This window comes from Mobula hypostoma, chromosome 17 (assembly GCF_963921235.1).
Source record: "Mobula hypostoma chromosome 17, sMobHyp1.1, whole genome shotgun sequence".
Taxonomy (NCBI): domain Eukaryota; kingdom Metazoa; phylum Chordata; class Chondrichthyes; order Myliobatiformes; family Myliobatidae; genus Mobula; species Mobula hypostoma.
Window position 1 is genome coordinate 57,173,384 of NC_086113.1, and position 24,031 is coordinate 57,197,414.

General features: G+C 45.6%; 1 protein-coding gene across 4 annotated transcripts in view; it reads right to left on the minus strand.

The window, feature by feature from the left end:
• Positions 1–9,107, minus strand: part of LOC134358048 (ataxin-1-like) — a 478,119-nt gene extending 469,012 nt beyond the window's left edge. For 3 of the 4 annotated variants that reach the window (XM_063069934.1, XM_063069938.1, XM_063069933.1), the window contains exon 1: positions 8,719–9,103. The gene's annotated coding sequence lies outside the window, so the exon portion shown is untranslated. Of the gene's footprint in view, positions 1–8,718 lie in introns of all 4 variants that reach the window. The other variant, XM_063069941.1, reaches the window with a different exon arrangement.
• Positions 9,108–24,031: the final 14,924 nt, after the last annotated feature.

Sequence of the window (24,031 nt, forward strand, 5' to 3'; positions counted from 1 at the left end):
ATACATAATAATAACTATAAATTACAATAAATATATAAAAGAAAATTAAATAAGTAGTGCAAAAAGAGAGGGTAAAATACTGAGCAACACTCACAAAATGCTGCCTGGCCTGCTGCGTTCCACCAGCATTTTGTGTGTGTTGCTTGAATTTCCAGCATCTGCAGATTTTCTCATGTTTGCAGGAAAATACTGAGGTAGTGTTAATAAGTTCATTGTCAATTCAGAAATTTGAAGGCAGAGGGGAAGAAGCTGTTTCTGAAATGTTGAGTGTGTGCCTTCAGACTCCTGTATCTCTTTCCTGATGGTAGCAATGAGAAGAGGGCATGTCCTGGGTGATGGTGGTCACTAATGATGGCTTCTTGAGGCATCAACTTTGGAAAGCATCCTGAACGCTGGGGAGGCTAGTGCCTGTTATGGAGCTGGCTGAGTTTATAACTTTCTGCAACTATCTCTGATCCTGTGCAGTGGTCCCTCCATACCACACAGTGATGCAGCCAGTTAGAATGCTCCACAGTACATCTGTAGAAATTTGTAAGTGTTCTTGGTGACATACCAATTCTCCTCAAACTCCTAATGAAGTATAGCCGCCTTCTTTGTAATTGCATCGATCTGTTACATAATCTGTTGGGCTATATGTAGATCCTCAGAGATGTTGACACTAAGAACTTGAAACTGCTCACCCTTTCCACTGCTGATCCCTTGATGAAGAATGGTGTTTATTCCCTCGACTCCCCCTTCCTAAAGTCCACAATCAGTTCCTTCGTCTTCCTGACATTGAATGCGAGGTTGTTGCTGCAACACCACTCATTCAGCTGATCTACCTCGCTCCTGTGTGCTTCCTTGTCACCATCTGAAATTCTGTCAACAATAGTTGTGTCATCAGCACATTTATAATGTCATTTCAGCTGTGCCTAGCCACATAATCGTGGGTGTAGAAGGAGTAGAGCAGGGGTTAAGCTCATACCCCAGAGGTGTGCCAGCATTGACTGTCAGGGAGGAGGAGATGTTATTTCCAATCCACACAGACTTGGTCCCCAGTGAGAAAGCTAAGGGAGGTACAGAGGCCCAGGTTTTGGACTGTGTTGATTCGAACTGAGGGTTGAACGCTGAGCAGTAGCCTGACATAGGTATTACTATTGTCCATGTGATCCAAGGCCGAGGGGAGATTTAATCCACTGTGGACCTATTGTGGCGATAGGCAAGTTGCAGCAGGTCCAGGCAACACACATCAAAGTTGCTGGTGAACGCAGCAGGCCAGGCAGCATCTGTAGGAAGAGGTGCAGTCGACGTTTCAGGCCGAGACCCTTCGTCAGGACTAACTGAAGGTTCAGTGCTTCAGTTAGTCCTGACGAAGGGTCTCAGCCTGAAACGTCGACTGTACCTCTTCCTACAGATGCTGCCTGGCCTGCTGCGTTCACCAGCAACTTTGATGTGTGTTGCTTGAATTTCCAGCATCTGCAGAATTCCTGTTGTTTGCAGCAGGTCCAGGTCCTTTATAGGCAAGAGTTGGTTCTGGCCATGACCAACCTCTCAAAGCACTTCATTGTAGTAGACGTGAGTTCCACTGTGTGATAGTCATTGATGCAGATCACCCTGCTCTTCTTGGGCACAGGTATGATAGTCACCCTTTTGAAGTAAGTGGCAAATAATATCTGCAGCTGTGAGAGACTGAAGATGTCCTTGAACATTGCTGGCGCAGGGTTTCAGAGCCCTACCAGGTACACTTATGCCTTGTGAGGGTTCACCCTCTTGAAAGATGTTCCGATGTTGGCTGCAGGGATTCACACAAGTGTAGTTTTATTCTCCCTTTCAAAGCATGCCTAAAAGGCATTGAGTTAATCTAGGGGTAAAGCATCACAGCCAATCATGATGTTAGGTTTTGCTTTGTAGTAAGTGATGGCCTGCAAACCCCGCCAGAGCGGACCTGATTCCGTCTCTAAGCTCAGCCAGAATTGGTTTTGTCCGCCCTGGGTTATAGACTCAGCCAGTTCCATCACAGGCACAACCCTCTCCAGTGAGGACATCTTCAAGAGGTACTGCCTCAGGAAGGGAACATGCATCATTAAGGACCCCCATCATCTGGGACATGCCTTCTTCTTGTTACTGCCATCAGGGAGGAGGTACAGGAGCCTGACGGCTCATACTAAGTGGTTTAGGAACACCTGCTTTCCTTCCACCATCAAATTCCTGAACAGTCCATCAACGCTACTATATTATTTCTTTCTTTAGCAGTATTTTTAGCTTTATAAATGTTTATATCTTGGCACTGTACTGCTGCAAAACTACAGATTTCATGTTCTGTCAGTGAATCTGATTCTGAGGTTTGATTCTGTCAACATGACCAAGTTAGGCTGCCACTGTCATATCTGTGTGATGGTTCTTCCAACTGAGACAACACTCCCCAAATAGTTTGTGGGGAGAAGTAGGCTGGGTACAAGTTTGGCGCCCGAGCCACTGGAAGGTGGTCTGTCAGATGTTGTGCTGTCTTGATATTCAGGCTGCGGTTGTGGTAGGACTGAGTGGCTTGCTCAGCAACTTCAAAGGACACTTAAGAGTAGACCACATCCTGATGTGAAAATTTGGTCGCCACAACATATTATTAATCCCCTCACAAATACTGGTTAAAAATTGTTTGAAGCATGCATTTTCTGACCGAGCTTCTTCCACCTGGCCACTAACTGTTGAAGGGGCTCTGGGAGGCCACCAAATAAAATGCAGGTAAATGTACTCTACATATAGTATGGCAAAGGGCTTTCTTGTCCCACCGCGCTGCCTTGGACCATCTCTTCTCAGCTCACAGATCCTTCTTCCATTCCCTTCCCTCCCAGGACGTGCCTGAGGACCACTGACCGATGCTGGAGTGTCCGCCAGACACTCCGGAAGAGTGACAGATGCCTGCAGCTGACAGCTACTGTTAGGGAGGGCTGAAATCTAGCCTAGGCAAGAATACCACTCCCTACAGGTCACAGGCTGAAACTTGCCACTACTTCAGTGCCTCAGCTCATTGCTAATTTGTTCTAGATGCCTGGCGTGAGGACAGGGCAGCAATTCAAGTGATGCTTTGCCAAGGATAATATCTGGAAAGAAGTGAATAAACTGCGATGAGAGAGTGGGTAAAATTGGATATGTTCCCTACGAATGACAAGGTCATGGAATGCTCTGCTTGAAGTATTTACAATAATCGCAGGAATTAGCAGGATATGTTAGGAATGATATCTCCTTCCAATGGATAATGCAGGAACATAATTTTAAAATGGGATTGAAGCCAGTTGGAAACTAATCCTGAAGTTCTTATCTGTAAAATGTATTGGGAAAATGTAGAATGCCTGTTCCAAAAAGTCTCATGGACCATTTAAATCATTACAGCAAAATGTAATCACTTTCTTGGGAGTCGTGAAGAAGATGCAGAGGACAATGACGACAGGATTATGTAACCAACACCTCAGTTAACAGAATGACATTCATTCACTTTACAGGCCAATTACTGTGCATAAAATGGATTCCACAGTTGTTTACATAATAGTAACCTCTCCAAAACAGCTCTTTGCACGAAAGCCTTCTGAGAGATGTGAAGCAGAGATCTGCTCAGGAATAAAATTAAAAGCTAACACTGCCAATCCCAGCCTGACCCAGGAGTTCTAGTCATTTAGAGACACAGCGTGGAATAGGCCCTGCCAGCACTTCGAGCTGCGCTATTTAGCAATTCCCGATTTAACCCAAGCCTAATCACGGGGTAATTTACAATGAACAATTAATCTACTAACTGGTACGTATTTGGACTGTGGGAGGAAACCGGAGCAGCCGGAGAAAACCCACACATTCTACGGGGAGGACAGACAAACTCCTTATAGAGGAAGCCAGGATGTCCCGAACTGTAATGTTGTCTGACTAACCGCTACACTACTGTGGCCCCCCCCCCTTTAACCTTTGTGATATTTAATCCAGCCTGTATTGGATGCAAAGGCTCTGGTTAGGTAGCCAGGTTGAAACCTATAACTGATGCCCTTTTATTTCCACTTCTTGTTCCCTATGTAAATTGGGTATCTGAACAAATAAAAATTTAATATTGAGATGCAATGATGTCATAAGTGGTCACTCTTCCACACTCAGTGGACAGGAGACTGATATTAGTTTATTATTTCACATGTAATGATAAGCTTTTGTTTTGCATGCCATCTAGACAGATCATTTCAATCATAAGGTCGTAAAAATAAAGGAAGAATATAGCTTTACAGTCAGGGAAAACGCAGTTCACGTGGGCAAATAAAGTGCGATGGCAATGACAGGGTAGATCAGGAGATCAAGAATTCAGCTCATCAAGATACCATAAAGTGATGTCTTTCATCAGTACAAGCTTCAGCAGCATACAGGCAGCACACTCACGGTAGCTCTTGAGGAATGCCATTGGGTGCAGTACACAAAAGCTTTTACCTCGCAATGATTCAAGTAAAAGTGAACTGCTCTTAATGCAGTTACTTCCCTTATCCAGCTGAATTCAAAGCTCCTTAATTCAAATTATACGACAATTGAAAAAAAATCAGCACATTAAATCCACAGTCAATAGGCTAGTTGGCATTAAATCACTTGATGATTCCACTTTCTTTTACACAGAAGTACCTTTCAAATGATCATAGGTTTGTGAATTGAAACAAGATGTTGTTTAGGCCACCTTTATCACTACAGCTCCCTTAGCTAAAGAAAGACTGAGGCAGGCAACATTAGGGAAAAGGCCTCAAATATATATGCACTTGAAGTATAAGCACTTCCGTGCAGTAAGATAATGGTCAGTTTAAAGTACCTTTACGTCTGTCATTTTTAAAAGAAAAACATCTGCTGCCTCAAAGTCAATGTATTTATAATTCCTTTGCAAGCATGCTCATCCTGCTGATGTCTAGTATCTCGTCTGCCCTCTGCTGTCCTCGACCACTCTCTTGCTTCCACTGCACTGTGAGATGCAATAGTTGCAGCACCATTCTGCAGTGCTCACCTCAACCACTGCTGTGTTGACAATAATGCATCCTTGCTCTTAACTTTCCACATTGGCAAATGCAGTGGTGAGAAACTGTAGCTTCACCCACCAACACAAACTTCTAACTCCATGGCACCTTCTCGAATTGGAAAATGTCTTGTAGCATTCAACAAAACAGGATAGGGAGGTATAGACGGAGGAGGCTTCAGGAGAGAATAAGGGAACTATCTGTGGAGGGAAATGGGCAGTCAATATTTCAGGTCGAGACCCTTCAACTGGACTGATAGAGGAGAGGAAAGGGGAAGGAGTGAAGCAAGAGCTATCAAGAAATAGGTGGATCCAGGTGAGAAAAGCAGATAGGCACAGGGAGGAGGGGAGAGTGGGAGATGAGTGGGGGTGACAAAGCATTGCAGCTGATGGAATCTTGCAGGGAAGGGAAGTGGAACATGGTATCAGTGAGGGAGGTGGGAACAGTGCACAAGTGGAGTGGGTGGTGGAGGGGAACGTAGCAAGGTAATGATGGTCTAGGATGGGTGTAGGAAGAACTGGGTAAATCAGGAGGAGAGAGGAAAGTGTCAGAGGGTGAGCAGTTTGGGGAAATGAGTAAAATACACTCAACCAAGAAAGTGGTGAGCACTCACCCCCCTAGACATTATGTCCAACAGGTGGTGAAAGGCTCTGGGGGGATCGGGTGAAGCCATTTGGCACAAAAGTGCTCATCCCTTTTCTGTACACAGACATGGTATTTAAGTGTCCAATTAAATCTGAGAGCTTTAGGCAGGGAATAAAGGAAGGACAAGCATAGAATTAGATAGAAAACAATTGAAACAATATTGGGGAGAGTGGTAAAAGCATGTAGACCTTTAACTTGTAAACACGAGGAATTCTGCAGATGCTGGAAATTAAGATTTCCAAATTCCGTCCTGACGAAGGGTCTCGGCCCGAAACGTCGACTGTACCTCTTCCTAGAGATGCTGCCTGGCCTGCTGCGTTCACCAGCAACTTTGATGTGTGTTGCTAGACCTTTAACTTGTCTTAGTTTTGACACAGTTCAGTTAAAGTTACATCACAACCCTGGTAAGTTACATTAGAAATGAAATAGGCACATGAAATCCTCAGTTGCCTATTTCTTTTGGACCAAAGACCACATTTTGAATGGAACATTAAACACTAAATACTTCCAGCATTATTTCCACTGAACACACGCTTCACATGTTTACTTTTGTCTGGGACTGACCTTTCATAAATCTTCAAAAGTCTTTTAAATTGGATTTCCTTTTCATTATTAAAAGGCCTGAACAACAGTAAAGATAATAAGAGTCCATGTTCTTTCAGTCCCTCTCATCACTTTAACTGCTCCAACTATTTTATTCAAATGATATTTCGAGAAAAATTTGAAATCTGAAATCATACCCTCATCTTCATTTGGCGTTGACCCACGGAGTGGCCAAACTCACATGATTTCAACTTGTTTGGATTTCTGGGCACAAATTATTTACTAAGGGTTGATATTATGGACTGACTACTTGTTCCCAAAACTGGAAATGATTGGTCAATGGTCTTATTTTTAGGGATCGCTCTCTTCTATCTGAAATTTTAGGCTAAATTCTTGTGGGGAAGGAAATGGATGAGCCTCACTACAAGGTCTATACTCAATGTTTGTAACCACAATGATGTAGGCACCAGGATACCATCAGACTTCACAACGCACATTTGCCTCATTGAGGTGAATGTGCATAATGCTAGGTTTTCCCCCCAAAATCCCCAAGATTACCAGGGCAAAAGTGACAAAGTCAGATTATCAGTAACACATCCCTGCTTTCCCAGGGGTTAAAAAAGAGAGATACTTGTCACATACAAGGTACTCCCCCCACCGCTGCCCTGGCCCATCTTTTAGTTACCTACCAAAGGAAACTGGTGACCAAACACACACACACACTTCCAACTGGTACTAAAAAATGCACAGATTTCAATAGGTGACAAATCAGACACCTCTATTGGCATGATTCCTACAACCTTTGAATCTCTAAAATTACGAACCATCCTTGAATCTCACTAACGCCCCGTGCACTCTTATAGACGCATAATCTATCAAATCACCCCTTCCCATCACACACACCATATTGTACATACAATAAAAGGTTGCACCAACATACATTCACACATTCCTGACATGTCACACATACTACTCCACTAAGAACAATACCTTTAACAAGGAAGACGTCAAGATTACCAGTCTAGAGTCTGAAACTTACAATTACAAATGTCCTTTCACTGAACGCAGCAGTTTCCAAGTGGACGCGATTTCCCAGGTTTGCCCCACAGAGATCCCTTGAGCACTGACCCCTGAAAGGTCAGGCACGGCGGCGTTTTAAATCGCATACCCTACCCAGATTAGCCATGAGCCAGCATTATATATAAAATCAACCGCAACATCGATTGCTTGATGTTAAAACATATCCAGGATTACAAGGATCTTGAATTAGACAGAACATATTTATTTCCTGTACCAAAACAAAAATTGCGATTCGATACATTTGAAAGTGTATTGGTTGAAGGGGAAAGGATATTTTACTGATATATACTAAAGAACGGAAGATCTTTCAGAAGATAAACATACGCACCTCCATCAGCAGATAAATAACGTCTGTTACCAAGCGACCAGATCTAATTACATGATTGATCAGATCCACGGGTTGTGCAGTGAAACCCTACACCAACATGTACATAAATGCAGTGCACCCGGTAGATTATCCAAGAACTTGTACAGGCGGATATCGTCATTCGGTACATTAAACGCACAGAAAATTTAATGTATGTTTTTTAAAGCATGGCACTGATACAGATGTCTTGGAAGTAATTATACTACTCCCACACTCATTCATGTTTTCATCCCCGGGAGCTGTATCTCACCAAACGATAACGTCCCCATTTGTACCGAACTGCCGCTTTGAAGCGACATTATTCTTTTATTTAAAACAGGGGTCAAGACACCGAGTCCTCCAGCTCCCCCTCTCAATTTCCTACACTATGTGATGGTTTTGAAAACAAAATACTGATGCGTTCGCGAGAAAGAGTGCCGAGATTTCTCGGCAGTGTTGGAGAAGTACACAACCCAGTTAAACGCGCCGAGGACCAATACCCCCGCACCGCGTGAATGAGAAGGCATATGGGGGGGGGTGACACAGGGATCCGTGCAGAGAAGTCGGAGGCGACAAAGTAACAATAAGCAGACTCTGGCAGCGTCTACTTTAGGTTTAACTACGCAGTTCCCCTCCCCACTACTACAATGCACAGCCAGCATTGTAAACAAAATTAAATCTTGCCTTGAGCGGACTAGCCTGTGTTACGCAACGCGAACCCCCCTCCTGGGTGACCCGATTGAGCGGAGCTGTCAGCCACTGCTTTCTAAGGCAACACCCCGGTACTTGTATCCCAACCCACCGTAAACAGGATTCCCCCAACCACCCCCCGCCCCCCCCCCCAAATCTGGCACCAGGTTCAAACTCCCTCCCTTCCCTAAACAAGCAAACGGTGCAAATATGGGGTGGGGAAGCTAAGCACCGATTGAGCCACATCTAGTGCGTACTCCGTTTTTACACACATTTGCAGTTTTCTCAATCAGATCTGTGGGAAAGGCGGCGTTTGTACTACTGTGGGGAAACCAGCCATTTCACAACACACACACACACCGAGCAACTGAGTAGGAGAAAAGATCCCTTCCAGGACGAACATTTTAAAAGACTTACTGTATTAAAATAAAAGGCGGTGATTCTTTTAGAAGGTGGCGCTTCTCGGCAAAGGAAGCGAAGCTTGTACAGTTGTGTAGTAATGTCTGTCTTGCAGACAGCTCTCTCGCTCTCTCCACTGGCGCGCTCTCTCTCTCTCTCTCCTCTCTCTCTTTCTCTCTCACTCCCTGTAAGTGCGTGTGTATGTAACAGAAGCCAAATATGGAGCAGTTGGCTGTGTCTGCAATAGCTTAAGGATTCTACTATATGCAAAGGATGCAAGACAACACACATACTGGCGGGCTGCCAGCAGCCCCAGAGATTAATGTGAGCACATAGCTGTAGAGAACCGGAGCTAGAGGAAAATATGTAAATTAGTATTTTGCAACCGAGCGCTGTTCAACCCACTGGAGAGAAATGTTGGGAGATAGTACATTGTTCCACGCTCCGACACAGAGGCTAAACTTGTAAAAGTCACGTGTACCGTACAACCAAGGAGACTTTTAAAATCCAGTTAAGTAATCTGGACCAGGCAGTGCGGTAGGACGCATTGGTAACAATAGCGCAGATTGTAAACTGCCAACTAATTTAACCCATCCTTTGCAAGAGCTTATTGCCCTGAACTCGAAAAACAAACTTAGTGAAATGATATAATAAATATAAATAATAATAGTACGTTACCAAGAGTAACATTTTAATATAAATATAAACATGGATCATATAATGCATTCATCGTTCTTTTCTAGGTCACGTTGCTTGTCCTCTTTAGGGTCAATATTCCTGCAATGTGCAGATGGGAGAAAAGTTGCAAAGTCCTAAAGCGTGTCTTCCTTGTAGCTCGGATTCTATTTCCTTCAACTCCCAGCCCTCACACACATCTCAATCTCTAACTGCCTTAAAGGTGACCGGCCTTCCACACACACACACACACACACACACACACACACACACACACACACACACACACACACACACATCTCTTTCAATGGGCGCGATGTTTCATCTCCGTACAGAAGCTAGACATCACAAGTTCCTCCTCCTTTTCTCAACCCTCAGCAGTAGCAACCCCGTTCTTACACTGATTAGGCATCATTATATATCTATGATGAAAGATCTTCCACCTAAAATATTAATTATATTTCTCTCCCCGCAGATGCTGTCTGACCTGCTGAGTATTTCCAACATTTTCTGCTTTTATTCCAGACTTCCAACGCCTTTTGCTTTCTGATGTAGGTGTTTCGTATCTGCCAGAATATTGTTTAAATGAAAAGGGAGCCGCTGGAACAATTTTGCCGGAATTTCCCTAGCTACAGAAAGGCTGTGCTACTTTTTTCCGAGGGTAACATAATGAGCTCGAGACCTCTGGCTGGAACCTCAGTCACTCGCTGACTTCTGATTGGTCAGGGATGATGTAATGTTTCAATGCAGTATAAACTTCACACACCGGGGCTGCTGCAGTATGGTTGTCCTTTACAACCAAGTGTTGGCTTCGCTACCACAGTTGTTTTTTTCTACGAGGCTATTTTAATATGGGTGAAGTTAAGGCTTGCAGTTCACTGCAAATCACAACGTCCCAATGTACCTCTGTGGGATAGAATTGTTTTGTAAGTTCAGTTGTTTCGGTAGTGTTATAAAAATAATTTGCCTTTTTTTTCTATTTTCAGGAATACACTCTCAAAGGCCATAGGCTCTAAAAGCCTAATGCGTAGATTTATGACTGCATAACTGTATGACACTTGTAAAGAAACCTGTCCATTGTGTAATTACCAGTGTTGCTGTCATTTCAAATAATGTTCTTAAACGGGAGTGTTACATCATATTTTAACGAACTGAGGAACAATAAAATAGGCATGAATGTATTAGTTCCCTGTAATCATTTGCTGTAACTTGAGAAGCACGTCCTCAGTCGCTTAACCCACTGAGATCCACAAGGTTACCAAGTGTAATATTCTGATGCAATTCTCAATTGCTAACAGATTCGGGAAATAAAATACAGAGCAAGGAATTAGCTTAGTCATGGCTGTCTTTAATGACAACACAGCGGGCTTAGCTATCTGGACTATTCCTCTTCTCACCCTGTCTCTTGCAAAAATGCCATCCCCTTCTCGCAATTCCTCCGTCTTCGCCTCATCTGCTCTCAGGATGAGGCTTTTCATTCCAGGACGAGGGAGGTGTCTTCCTTTTTTAAAGAAAGGGGCTTCCCTTCCTCCACCATCAACTCTGCTCTCAAACACATCTCCCCCATTTCACGCACATCTGCTCTCACTCCATCCTCCCGCCACCCCACTAGGCATAGGGTTCCCCTGGTCCTCACCTACCACCCCACCAGCCTCCGGGTCCAACATATTATTCTCCATAACTTCCGCCACCTCCAACGGGATCCCACCACTAAGCACATCTTCCCTCCCCCCTGATTTCCGCAGGGATCGCTCCCTAAGTGATTCCTTTGTCCATTCGTCCCCGCCATCCCTCCCCACTGATCTCCCTCCTGGCACATATCCTTGTAAGTGGAACAAGTGCTACACATGCCCTTACACTTCCTCCCTTACCACCATTCAGGGCCCCAGACAGTCCTTCCAGGTGAGGCAACACTTCACCTGTGAGTTGGCTGGGGTGATATACTACGTCCGGTTCTCCTGATGTGGCCTTCTATATATTGGCGAGACCCGACGCAGACTGGGAGACCGCTTTGCTGAACACCTACGCTCTGTCCGCCGGAGAAAGCAGGATCTCCCAGTGGCCACACATTTTAATTCCACATCCCATTCCCATTCTGACATGTCTATCCACGGCCTCCTCTACGGTAAAGATGAAGCCACCCTCAGGTTGGAGGAACAACACCTTATATTCCGTCTGGGTAGCCTCCAACCTGATGGCATGAACATTGACTTCTCTAACTTCCGCTAATGCCCCACCTCCCCCTCGTACCCCATCTGTTATTTATTTTTATACACACATTCTTTCTCTCACTCTCCTTTTTCTCCCTCTGTCCCTCTGACTATACCCCTTGCCCATCCTCTGGGTTTCCCCCCCTTCCCCCTTTTCCTTCTCCCTGGGCCTCCTGTCCCATGATCCTCTCATATCCCTTTTGCCTATCACCTGTCCAGCTCTTGGCACCATCCCTCCCCCTTCTGTCTTCTCCTATCATTTTGCATCTCCCCCTCCCCCTCCCACTTTCAAATCCCTTACTCACTCTTCCTTCAGTTAGTCCTGACGAAGGGTCTCGGCCTGAAACATCGACTGTACCTCTTCCTGTAGATGCTGCCTGGCCTGCTGCGTTCACCAGCAACTTTGATGTGTGGGGCTTAGTATTTAGCTAATTTTCCAGGAGTTAGCTACCAGCAATTACAGAGCAGACCAACTATTCTAAAGGCCTGACTCTAAACAGGGGAGGGAATTGGGGTGAGCGATGGGCTACAAACCATCTTGGCCTCAGCAACATGAATTTAAATACTTTACCTCTTCTCCAAGGTTACTACCAGCAGGAGGAAGCGAGACCTGTTCAGGGTGGGGGGGGGGGGAGGAAATGACCAAGTATATTGGAAGCAAATGGCAAATCATGGGAGGTTGATAGAGTAATCCCCAGCTCTCAGGTTTATTAATTGTGATAGAGGTGAAAGGGAATCTTGGACCAAGTCAGACTCAAACTATTCTTGCTGGACCCAGTGAAAGGTTCCTGGCTTCCTGCCCTGAGCAAGGAAAAGACTTATCCTTTAGATCCCTCTTAGTTCCAGTTACTTCTATGTTGAAGTAATCTAGACTACAAATGCTTCCCTCTTCAGGCTGAAGTTTGATTACGTCATCCTCACAATCTTCTCTGTCTTGCATTTTACTACACAGAAGAGGGCTATTCGGCCCATTGAATGCGTGCTGGCTCATAGCAGCACAACCCCATTAGTCCCTTCCACTTTATTTCTCTGTAGTCCTACCAATTACACTCGGTGGCCACTTTATTAGGTGTACCATTATTAGCCAATCATGGTGCAGTAATTCAATGCATAAAAGTATCCAGGCATGGTCAAGAGGTTCAGTTTCTTACAATGGGAATACATGTGTATCAGAGGAAAGATTCTCATGTCCCCAGACGGAAATTTTAAAAGTCAAATTGGGATGTAGTTGCAGAGCAGACTTGATGGGCCAAATGGCCTAGTTCTGCTCTTATACCTTATGTCTTTGATGATTTATGTGAAAGTAGATTTGTTGATCATTCGGTTTTGGAGGATATCAGGTTGAGCAGTACCTTGTGCTCTGTGCTCAACTCAGTAGCTAAGGAATCAATTCGCAGATCTTTGGGAGATAATAAAAGGAGAGCTGTTTCCTGGTGGACAAATGAATGTAAAAGAGCTGTGGAGGTGTGGAATAAAGCTTTTAGGAAAGTTAGACAGTGTTACTCCGATTCATCTTTCACACAATATAAAAGAGCTCAAGCTATAGTTAGAAAAACTATTGAAAATGTATTGAAGAAAATGTATTGGAGATGTAGTGTGATAGCATTGGGAAAGAGATCCAGGGAGGGGAAGTTTGGGGGAAGGGGGAAGTTAGATGAATTACCGGTTTTGTATATTGGGGTGAAGGTTGTAGTTACTGATTCTGACAAAGCAGAATTATTAGCAAAAACATATGTCAGTGCACATAGTTCAGCCAATTTAAGCAAAGAAGAGAGATCTTATAGAGAAACAGTTTTGGCAAGCAATCCTCAGATTGCTGAGAAAAAAACTATGTTCAGTTCCTTCTTGGATGTCAAATTTACACTGTCTGAACTTCAAAGGGCTATTAATAGTGCTGGTCAGACATCACCTAGGAAAGATGAAATTTGTCATAATATGTTTACATGGTTACTGGATTCAAAACTTGTTTTGGTTTTGAAATTCTTTAATACAATATGGGTTGAAGGGCGACTTCCTGCTTCCAGGAAATTAGCGATTGTTATCCCTATATTGAAACCTGTTTGGGATCAATCAGATCCTTCCAGTTGTAGGCCTATTTCACTAACTTCACATGGATGTAAGATAATGGAATGAATGGTTATAGTGCAGATTTCTTATTTTGTGGAAAATTAGCTGTATACTCAGCTAGATTTTGTAAAGACAGAATGACTATGGATTTAGTGTTAAGTTTGGAATCTGATAATCGTAAGTAATAATGAATCAGTGGTAGCAATTTTCTTTGATGTGGAGAGAGCTTTTGATATGTTACGGACACAAGGATTGCTGTTTAAACTGGAAAAGATGGGAATTGGTGGTAGAATGTTCAATTGGTTTCAAGATTTTTTATGTGATGGAAAGATACAAGTTAGGGTGGGAACAGCATTCTCTAAGGAATAAGAGATAGAGAATGGGACTCCACAGGGGACTGTGTTCACCCCACTCCTTTTTAATACTGTATTATGATTAATGATATTTTCTTTAATGTTGGCTCAGTCATTTCCAAATTGTTATATACTGATGATGGCGCAGTGTGGAAGAGAGGCAGGAATTTAATTGGATAGTCAGGAAAATGCAGACAGCTATTAATGAAGTACAGGAATGTGAACATTGGTGGGGGTTTAAATTCTTGTTGCAAAGACACAAATTATTTGCTTTTCTAAGAAGAACATTACACTTACAATTGATCTCAGGTTAATATACTCAGGAGCCTAGTTGGGTGTGATTGGGGTGTGAGTAAGAGGTCACTTAAACAAATGTATATCGTTTTAATCAGATATGTCTTTAATTATGGATGTGTTGCTTATGGTCAGCCTCACCAGTCATCTTAAAGCCCCTAGATAAAGTTGAAGCTCAAGCATTGAGATTATTACTATTAGAAATGAGTGAAGCACATTTACATCTACACAGTTTCGGTTAGCAATGGTTTATTGGGTTAATGTAAGAGGACATGAAGTTGGTCATCCAATATTGGCAATGTTGTTGGGAGCTCTGTATTATAAGGTCTTCAGTTTTGGGAGATGGGAAATGAATGGGCAGAAAATCTTGGTTGTTTAATATGGAATTTAATTCCAGTATACCTCTTTCTGTTACCTCTCCATGGTTTTTTTCCCTTTGCCTGTGGTTGATCAAGAAAAGAATGATGAAGAATGGTGGTATATCAGTGGCACAGGAAGTTCAGCAATATGTACAAGGCAGATATTATAGATTCTTACATATCTACACAGATAGTTCAAAAGATCCAATGACAGGTTTTCAGGGTGTTTCTGTTTATGTTCCAAAGTTCCAGGTGACGATTAAGATTATCAGGCAAAGTATCAGTATTCACTTCTGAGTTGGTTGCTATCATTTTTGCCTTGGAATGGGGCGAAGAAGTGTGCCCTGATTATGTACTTCTGTGTTCTGATTGGTGCTGACATCTATTAAAACAGGTACTTCAAATTGTAGGCCAGACATTCTTCTTGAGATTGGAGAACATCTGTTGACGCTGCAGGGTCTAGGCCTGTGTATCCATTTCTTATGGGTCCCTGCCCATGCTGGGGTTGAAGCAAGCGAGGTGACAGACATTGTAGCCAAGCAATCACTTAAAATTAAGGATATAAATGTGGTGGTTACTTTGCATAAGGGGAAGGTGAAAGCCATAATTAAAAAGCCCATTCCATCACTCTGACAACAAAGCTGGGATAAAAAAAAGAAAGGGCTGCATTTATATAAAATTCAGAGGATGTTGGGAACTCAACTGGGAGATGGGTATAAAAGGAGGGAAGAAGTCATCCTTACACGTTTATGTATTAGACATGCCAGGTTGAATAATTCCCTGTTCAGAATTAATATGCATGATACGGGCAATTGTAGGGAGTGCACTTGTCGAGAAACAGTGCAGGGTCAGCACAACATTGTGGGCTGAAGGGCCTGTACAGTGCTGTACTATTCTATGTTCTATGTTCTACGTTTGAATGCAGTTACCATGAGGTGCAAATTAAACATCTAATTGCTAAATTGAGATCTTTGGGATAGACACAGTTTAACATGGAAAGTTTGTTAGAACACTGTATCACGCCATCATAATGTATTTAACTTTCTGAAAAGCGTTAGACTATTTGACATCATTTGAGTTTTTTGTGGGGTGAAGTTTAGTGGGTATACTTGCTGTCTCTTTGCTCCACACTCCAACTCAGTGGGTGTAGTAACACATTTTATGTTGGTCTACTGACCGCCATTAAACTTTACAAGAAGAAGAAGAAGAAAAGGTTCAGTTGTTCAGACCAAACATCGGAATGGGGAAGAAGTGTGACTGAAATGACTTTAACCATGGAATGAATGTTGTTGCCAGACGGGTTGGTTTGAGTACCTCAGAAACTGCTGATCTCCTGGAATTTTCACACACAACAGTCTCTAGAGTTTACAGAGCACCTTGCGAAAAACAAAAAAAATCCAGTGAGCAGCCATTCCGTGGGTGAAAGTACCTTGTTAATGAGAGAGATCAGAAGAAAATGGCTAGACTGGTGCAAGCTGACAGGAAGGCAACGGTAATTTAAGTAATAACATGTTCCAACAGTGGTGTGCAGAAGAGCACCTCTGAATGCCCAACACATTGAACCTTTGAGTGGATGGGCTACAGCAGCAGAAGACCACAGGTGTACATTCAGTGGTCACTTTATTCGGTATCTCCTGTACCTAATAAAATGGACAGAGTGTATTTTAAAACCATGTCCTATGTTTTTTACATATTGCTTAGGGAAATATATCGTTCTGACTAAACCCTTAATAATTTTATAGACCTCAGTTGAACTTCCTCAGTTCCAAAACAAACAGTCCCAGCTTATTTAATCTCTTCCCATGGCTACGATTTTCCAGTCACCCATCATTTTGACCTTTTAAACAAAACAGTGTTCTTCCACTATTACTGGGCCTAGGAAACTTCGTCACATGGTGTGAGCAGAATTATCTGCAGCTTAATGTGAAAAAGACTAAGGAGCTGGTGGTAGACCTGAGGAGAGCTAAGGTACCGGTGACCCCTGTTTTCATCCAGGGGGTCAATGTGGACATGGTGGAGGATTACAAATACCTGGGGATACATATTGACAATAAACTGGACTGGTCAAGGAACACTGAGGCTGTCTACAAGAAGGGTCAGAGCCATCTCTATTTCCTGAGGAGACTGAGGTCCTTTAACATCTGCTGGATGATGCTGAGGATGTTCTACGAGTCTGTGGTGGCCAGTGCTATCATGTTTGCTGTTGTGTGCTGGGGCAGCAGGCTGAGGGTGGCTGACACCAACAGAATCAATAAACTTATTCGAAAGGCCAGTGATGTTGTGGGGATAGAACTGGACTCTCTGACGGTGGTGTCTGAAAAGAGGATGCTGTCCAAGTTGCATGCCATCTTGGTCAATGTCTCCCATCCACTACATAATGTACTGGGTGGGCACAGGAGTACATTCAGCCAGAGACTCATTCCACCGAGATGCAACACAGAGCGTCATAGGAAGTCATTCCTGCCTGTGGCCATCAAACTTTACAACTCCTCCCTTGGAGGGTCAGACACCCTGAGCCAATAGGCTGGTCCTGGACTTATTTCACAATTTACTGGCATAATTTACATATTACTATTTAACTATTTATGGTTCTATTACTATTTATTATTTATGCTGCAACTGTAACGAAAACCAATTTCCCCCTGGGATCAATAAAGTATGACTATGACTATGACTATGACTAGCCTGGAATTTCCTATCCAACAACAATGTGAGGATATCTTCAGCAGAAACAAGGCAGATGCTCAAGAACCTCTCAAAAGCTATTAGGGTTAGGTAGCACATGCCAGCATTGTCTACAATGTTCACTTTCCTAAATTATCCATTAACTTAATTGGCAAGTTCTGTGCAGGTTAGACTGTCCTCTTGCCTAATGCCCCATTAGTATTGTCTGGGTTTGTCGCAAATTACCCCTGAATAATTGAAGTTCCTACTCCATTAATCTGCATAAATCAAAATTATTGATTATTATTAGGATCTACCAATAAGACAAAGCACTAAAGTATACTGTCCTTAGTGCCAGGGCTACTGAATTTCAACTGTACAAATCAGCAAGTAAATGGCTCAATAAATGCCAGGTCTGTAAAATAGAAGAACAAATCCAGGGCTACAGATTGATACAGTTTAATTAAATTAATTAATTAATTAATTTGTTTATCTACCTACCTACCTACCTACCTACTTACCTACCTACCCACCTATTTATTAATTTATTTATTTATTGATTGATTGTGATACAGTGCAGAGTAGGCCCCTCTGGCCCTTCAAACCGTGCTACCAAGCAACCCCTGATTTAACGCTAACCTAATCACGGAACAATTTACAATGACCAATTAGCCTATATAAATTGTAAAAGTTTGTCACGCAGTTCAATTTTCAATGTCCTGGCACATTACTTAACATTCTTGACATACAACAGAAATGCACAGGATCAAGCTCTTTTAGTCCTCTCTGTCTATTTGAAACTCATCCTCTACCCCTCCATTCCCTGCTTGTTGGTGGATTTATTTAAATACCCTTTAAATATTGCCATTGGATCTGCTTCCACCATTTCCCTGGCAGTATGTCCGGGCACCTGCACTCTCTGTTAGAACAGAACTTGAAAATCTCCTTTAAGCTGCCCCCCCCCACCTTAAATTTATGCCCTCTAACCTTTGGCACTTGCAGCCTGGAAAAGAGACTTTGTTGTCCCTCAGCTCCTGTGACGAAGGATTGTTTCTAAACGTGAGTGCTGTCTGTGCAGAGCTCACAGAGCAAATAATAATAAATACAGTGACCAGTGTAAAAAATGATAAAGTACAGTTGTGCATATTGAGGTGGAGTGAAACAAAATGTTAAAGGGACAACAAAACTGATGTGGAATAATAATGGAAGAGGTGGAATTAAGGGTTCGTGAAAGTGGCAGCAAGATTTCCTCAAGGTGAGTCAGCTTTGTCCCAAATCTGGGTTGATTGGATAATTGTCCCAGATATAGATGGATGCAGGATAGCTGATGGAAATATGAAAGAAGATAATTTAGAGTGAGGTAAATGGTGTAATAGAAATCCACCCCGTCCCTTTTTGACCATAAGACATGGTAGAAGAAATATGCCATTCCAGTATGGCTAATTTATTTTCCCTCTAAACCCCATTCTTCTGCCTTGTCCCTGTAACCTTTGGTGCCCTGACTAATCAAGAACCTATCAACCTCAGCTTTAACTATCCCCAATGACTTGGCCTCCACAGTTGTCTATGGCAAAGAATTCCACAAATTCACCACCCCCGGCGAAAGAAATTCCTTCTGATCTCTGTTCTAAAGGGATATCCTGTAGCGATTTGCTACACAGAGCTAGAAATAACGACACACAGTCTGTAAGTTGCACTCGAGACTAACTTATTCAAACTTCGTGGCACTGGCTTTTACGCAGCTCCGTTCCCGCCCTCTCCGGGCGGAAATAATGTCAGAGGTGCATTACAAAAGTCTCTTCCCGCGCACGGGCTTTCTTCCCTTGCTGGTGAAGAAGAAGGCCCAGCACCATTTTGGGGCTGGCCTCTCTGCCGACGCGCGCACCATTTTGTGAGCCGGTTCACTTGCATAGAAAGTGGGTCGCCACGTAACACCCCCCCCCCAGAACCGGCGATACACCCCGCAGTGTCCACAGTCTGGATCAGCCTCTGTTTGGGCGGTCTGCCTCTGTGCCATGGTGCCTGAAATTCGACCGGCTGTGTCAAGTCCACATGGGCTGGTTTGAGTCAAAAGTGAAAGCCTCCTCTTTACCCCCAATGTCCAGAACGTACGTGGACCTATTGTTCCTGATCACCTTGAACGGCCGCTGTAGCGGTGCCTGGTGTGCGCCCCTTCGTACAAATACAAACTTACAGTTCTGCAGGTCTTTGGGTACGCAGGTCGAAATTTGTCCATGCTGTGAAGTCGGTATGGGGGGCCAGGTTGCCTAGCCTTTTGCATAGTCTGTCCAGGAGTACCATGGGTTCTTCCTCTTGCCCTCTTGGGGCTGGTATGAACTCTCCTGGGACGACCAGGGGCGCCCCATACATCAGCTCGGACGACAAGTCATGCAGATCCTCTTTGGGTGCTGTGCAGATTCCAAGTAGGACCCAGGGAAGTTCGTCCACCCAGTTAGGCCCTTCCAGGTGGGCCATGAGAGCCGACTTTAAGTGACGGTGGAAGCGTTCCACTAGTCCGTTCGACTATGGGTGGTAGGCAGTTGTGTGGTGTAGCTGTGCTCCCAACAGGCTGGCCACAGCTGACCACAGGCTGGAGGTGAACTGGGCGCCCCTGTCGGAGGTAATGTGGGCCGGTACCCTGAAGCGTGCTACCCAGGTCGCAATCAGCGCTTGGGTGCAGGAATCGGCGGTGGTGTCAGTGAGCGGGACTGCCTCTGGCCATCCGGTGAACCGGTCTATTATAGTTAGGAGATACCATGCACCTCGCGACACTGGCAGGGGCCCCACGATATCCACATGAATGTGGTCGAACCTCCAGCAGGTGGGTTTGAACTGCTGTGGTGGGGCTTTGGTGTGCCACTGCACCTTGGCTGTTTGGCACTGAGTGCACGTTTTGGCCCATTCGCTGATCTGTTTGCGAAGTCCGTGCCACACGAACTTGCTGGAGACCATCCGGATGGTTGTCCTGATAGATGGGTGCGCCAAGCCATGTATGGAGTTGAAAACTCGCCGCCGCCAGGCTGCCGGGACGATGGGGCGAGGTTGGCTGGTAGCCACGTCACACAGGAGGGTCCTCCACCTGGGTCTACGAGGAAGTCTTGCAGCTGCAAACCCGAGACTGCGGTCCTGTATCTGGGCATCTCGTCGTCTGCCTGCTGCGCCTTCGCCAGTGCTGCATAGTCCACCCCCGGGACAGGGCCTGGACAGCTGGTCTGGAGAGTGTGTCTGCCACGACGTTGTCCTTTCCCAAGACATGCTGGATGTCCGTCGTGTACTCGGAGATGTAGGACAGATGTCGCTGCTGGCAGGACGACCAGGGATCGGACACCTTCATGAACGCGAAGGTCAACGGTTTGTGGTCCGTAAATGTGGTGAACGGCCTGCCTTCTAAGAAGTACCTGAAGTGCCGGATTGCCAGATATAGTGCCAACAGCTCCCGGTTGAAGGCACTGTACTTGAGTTCAGGTGGCCATATGAGCCTGCTGAAGAACGCCAGGGGTTGCCAGCGCCCCTCGATGAGTTGCTCCAGCACCCCACCAACGGCTGTGTTGGATGTGTCCACTGTGAGGTCAGTTGGAACGTCCGTTCTGGGGTGCACTAGCATCGCGGCATCTGCCAAGGCTTCCTTGGCTTTAATGAAAGGGGCCATGGCCTCTTCATCCCAAGTAATGTCCTTGCCTTTACCCGACATCAGGGTGAACAAAGGGCACGTGATACGGGCTGCTGAGGGGAGGAAGCGGTGGTAGAAGTTCACCATACCAACGAACTCCTGCAGGCCTTTGACTGTGTTGGGCCAGGCGAAGTGGCGGATTGCGTCTACCTTGGCGGGCAGAGGTGTTGCCCCGTCTTTGGTAATCCTGTGGCCCAGGAAGTCGATGGTGTCGAGTCCGAACTGACATTTGGCCGGGTTGATCGTGAGGCCGAAATCACTCAGGCGGGAGTAGAGCTGGCGGAGGTGGGACAGATGCTCCTGACGACTACTGCTGGCTATGAGGATGTCGTCTAAATAGATGAACGCAAAGTCCAGGTCGTGTCCCACCACATCTGTTAGCCGCTGGAACATCTGTGCAGCATTCTTCAGGCTGAGTGGCATTCAGAGGAATTGGAACAGGCCGAACGGGGTGATAAGTGCTGTTTTGTGGATGTCTTCAGGGTGTACCGGGATTTGATGGTATCCCCGGATGAGGTCTACTTTGGAAAAGATGCTTGCCCCATGCAGGTTTGCTGCAAAGTCCTGGATGTGCGGCACGGGGTAGCGGTCTGGAGTTGTAGCCTCGTTCAGTCTGCGGTAGTCGCCACATGGCCTCCAGCCCTCGGCTGCTTTGGGCACCATGTGCAGGGGGAGGCCCATGGGCTGTCGGACCATTGTACGATCCCCAATTCCTCCATCCTCTTGAACTCCTCCTTTGCCAGGCAGAGCTTGTCCGGGGGGAGACTTCGTGCGCGGGCGTGGAGGGGTGGTCCCTGGGTCGGAATGTGGTGCTGTACTCTATGTCTGGGCATGGCTGCCGTGAATGAACTGCGGTGCCAGGGCTGATGGAAAGTCCGCCAGGATTCTGGTGAATTTGTTGTCAGACAGCGAGATGGAGTCCAGGTGTGGGGCCAGCAGGTTGGCTTCACCCAGGGAGAATGTCTGGAAAGTCTTGGCATGGGCCAGTCTTTTCCCTTGCAAGTGGATCAGCAGGCTGTGAGCTCGCAAGAAGTCCACTCCCAGGAGTGGTTGGACCATGGCGGCCAGTGTAAAGCCCCACGTGAACCGGCTGGCGCCGAACTGCAGCTGCACTGTGCGGGTGCTGTAGGTCCATATCGTGCTGCCATTTGCGGCCCTCAGGGTGGGTCCCAGCTCCCTGTTGCGGGTGTCGTACCCTGTCGGGGGTAAGACGCTGATTTCCGCTCTGGTGTCGACCAAGAAGTGGTGTCCCGACTGTTTGTTCCAGACGTACAAGAGGCTGTCCTGGTGGCCAGCCACCGTAGCCATTAGCGGCGGCTGGCCCTGGCATTTCCCAGGAACTTGCAGGGTGGGAGACAACAGCGGGCTTCTGTGCCCCACCGCTGGTGATAAAAACACCACTGTTCATTGGCCTCCTCACTCTTGCCTCTGGGTTGTGTGCGCTCTGTTGCTGGGCCTGGTCTGGCCTGCTGTTGGGTGCGTGACTTGGTAATCTGTCCGACAGCCACCCCGCTCTCCCTCTTGGCTTTCCACAGCTCGTCTGCCCGGGCCGCCACCTTCCGGGGATCACTGAAATCTGCGTCGGCCAGCAGGAGATGTATGTCCTCGGGCAGTTGCTCTAGGAACGCCTGCTCAAACATGAGGCAGGGCTTGTGTCCTTCAGCTGGGGCCAGCATCCCGTTCATTAATGCTGACGGCGGCCTGTCTCCCAAACCGTCCAGGTGCAGCAAGCGGGCACCTCGCTCACGCCGTGAGAGGCCAAAGGTCTCTATGAGCAGCACTTTGAATGCTGCATATTTGCCTTCTTCCGGGGGTGACTGTATGAAATCCTCAACCTGGGCGGCTGTCTCCTGGTCAAGGGAGCTCACCATGTAATAGTAACGCGTGGAATCAGAAGATATCTGCCGAATCTGGAACTGGGCTTCTGCTTGGTCAAACCACACACGTGGTTGCAGTGTCAAGAAAGTTAGCAGTTTTGGGGAAACTGCGTGAACAGTTGAAGAGTGGATCACCTTTTGTCCAAATCCCATTTGGACCATCGGGGTCACCAATGTAGCGATGTGTTACACACAGAGCTAGAAATAATGACACGCAGTCTGTAAGTTGCACTCGAGACTAGTTTATTCAAACTTCGCGGCACTGGCTTTTACGCAGTTCCGTTCCCGCCCTCACTGGGTGGAAATGACGTCAGAGGTGCATTACAAAAGTCTCTTCCCGCACGCGGGCTTTCTCACCTTGCTGGTGAAGAAGAAGGCCCAGCGCCATTTTGGGGCTGGCTTCTCTGCTGACGCGCGCACCATTTTGTGAGCCGGTTCGCCTGCGTAGAAAGTGGGTCACCACATTTCCTCTATTCTGAGGCTGTGCCCACTGGTCCTACTATAGGAAACATCCTCTCCACATCCAGTCTATCTAGGCCTTTCAATATTGAATAGGTTTCAGTGAAGGTTCTCCTTTCCTTCTTCAAAACACAGGCCCAGGGCCATCAAACGCTCCTCATGTGTTAACCCTTTCAATCCTGGAATCATTCTCATGGCACAAGGAAATCTGCAGATGCTGGAAATTCAGGCAACACACACAAACAGTGCTGGTGGAACGCAGCAGGCCAGGCAGCATCTATAGGAAGAGGTACAGTCGATGTTTCAGGCCAGGACCCTTCATTAGGACTAACATGAAAGAAGATAGTAAGAGATTTGAAAGTAGGAGGGGGAGGGGGAGATTCTCATGAACCTCCTCTGGGCTGTCTCGACTTGCAGTACATTTTTGCCTACATAATGAAGCCAAAACTGCTCACAATACTCCAAGTGAAGTCTGACCAATGCCTTATAAAGCCTCAGCACTACATTCTAGCTTTTATATTGGACGAGGACTTCCAAGTCCCTTTGCACTTTTTATGCTGGAGTGAATATGAAACAAAATAATGATAAACATAAACCTTGACCGATTATAATGTGACACAATGCAATCCTCACAAATATCCAAAGAAAAGTTATCAGACTCAAACACGTAATAAAGAGATCCAAGGCAGGCAGAAGACAGGGT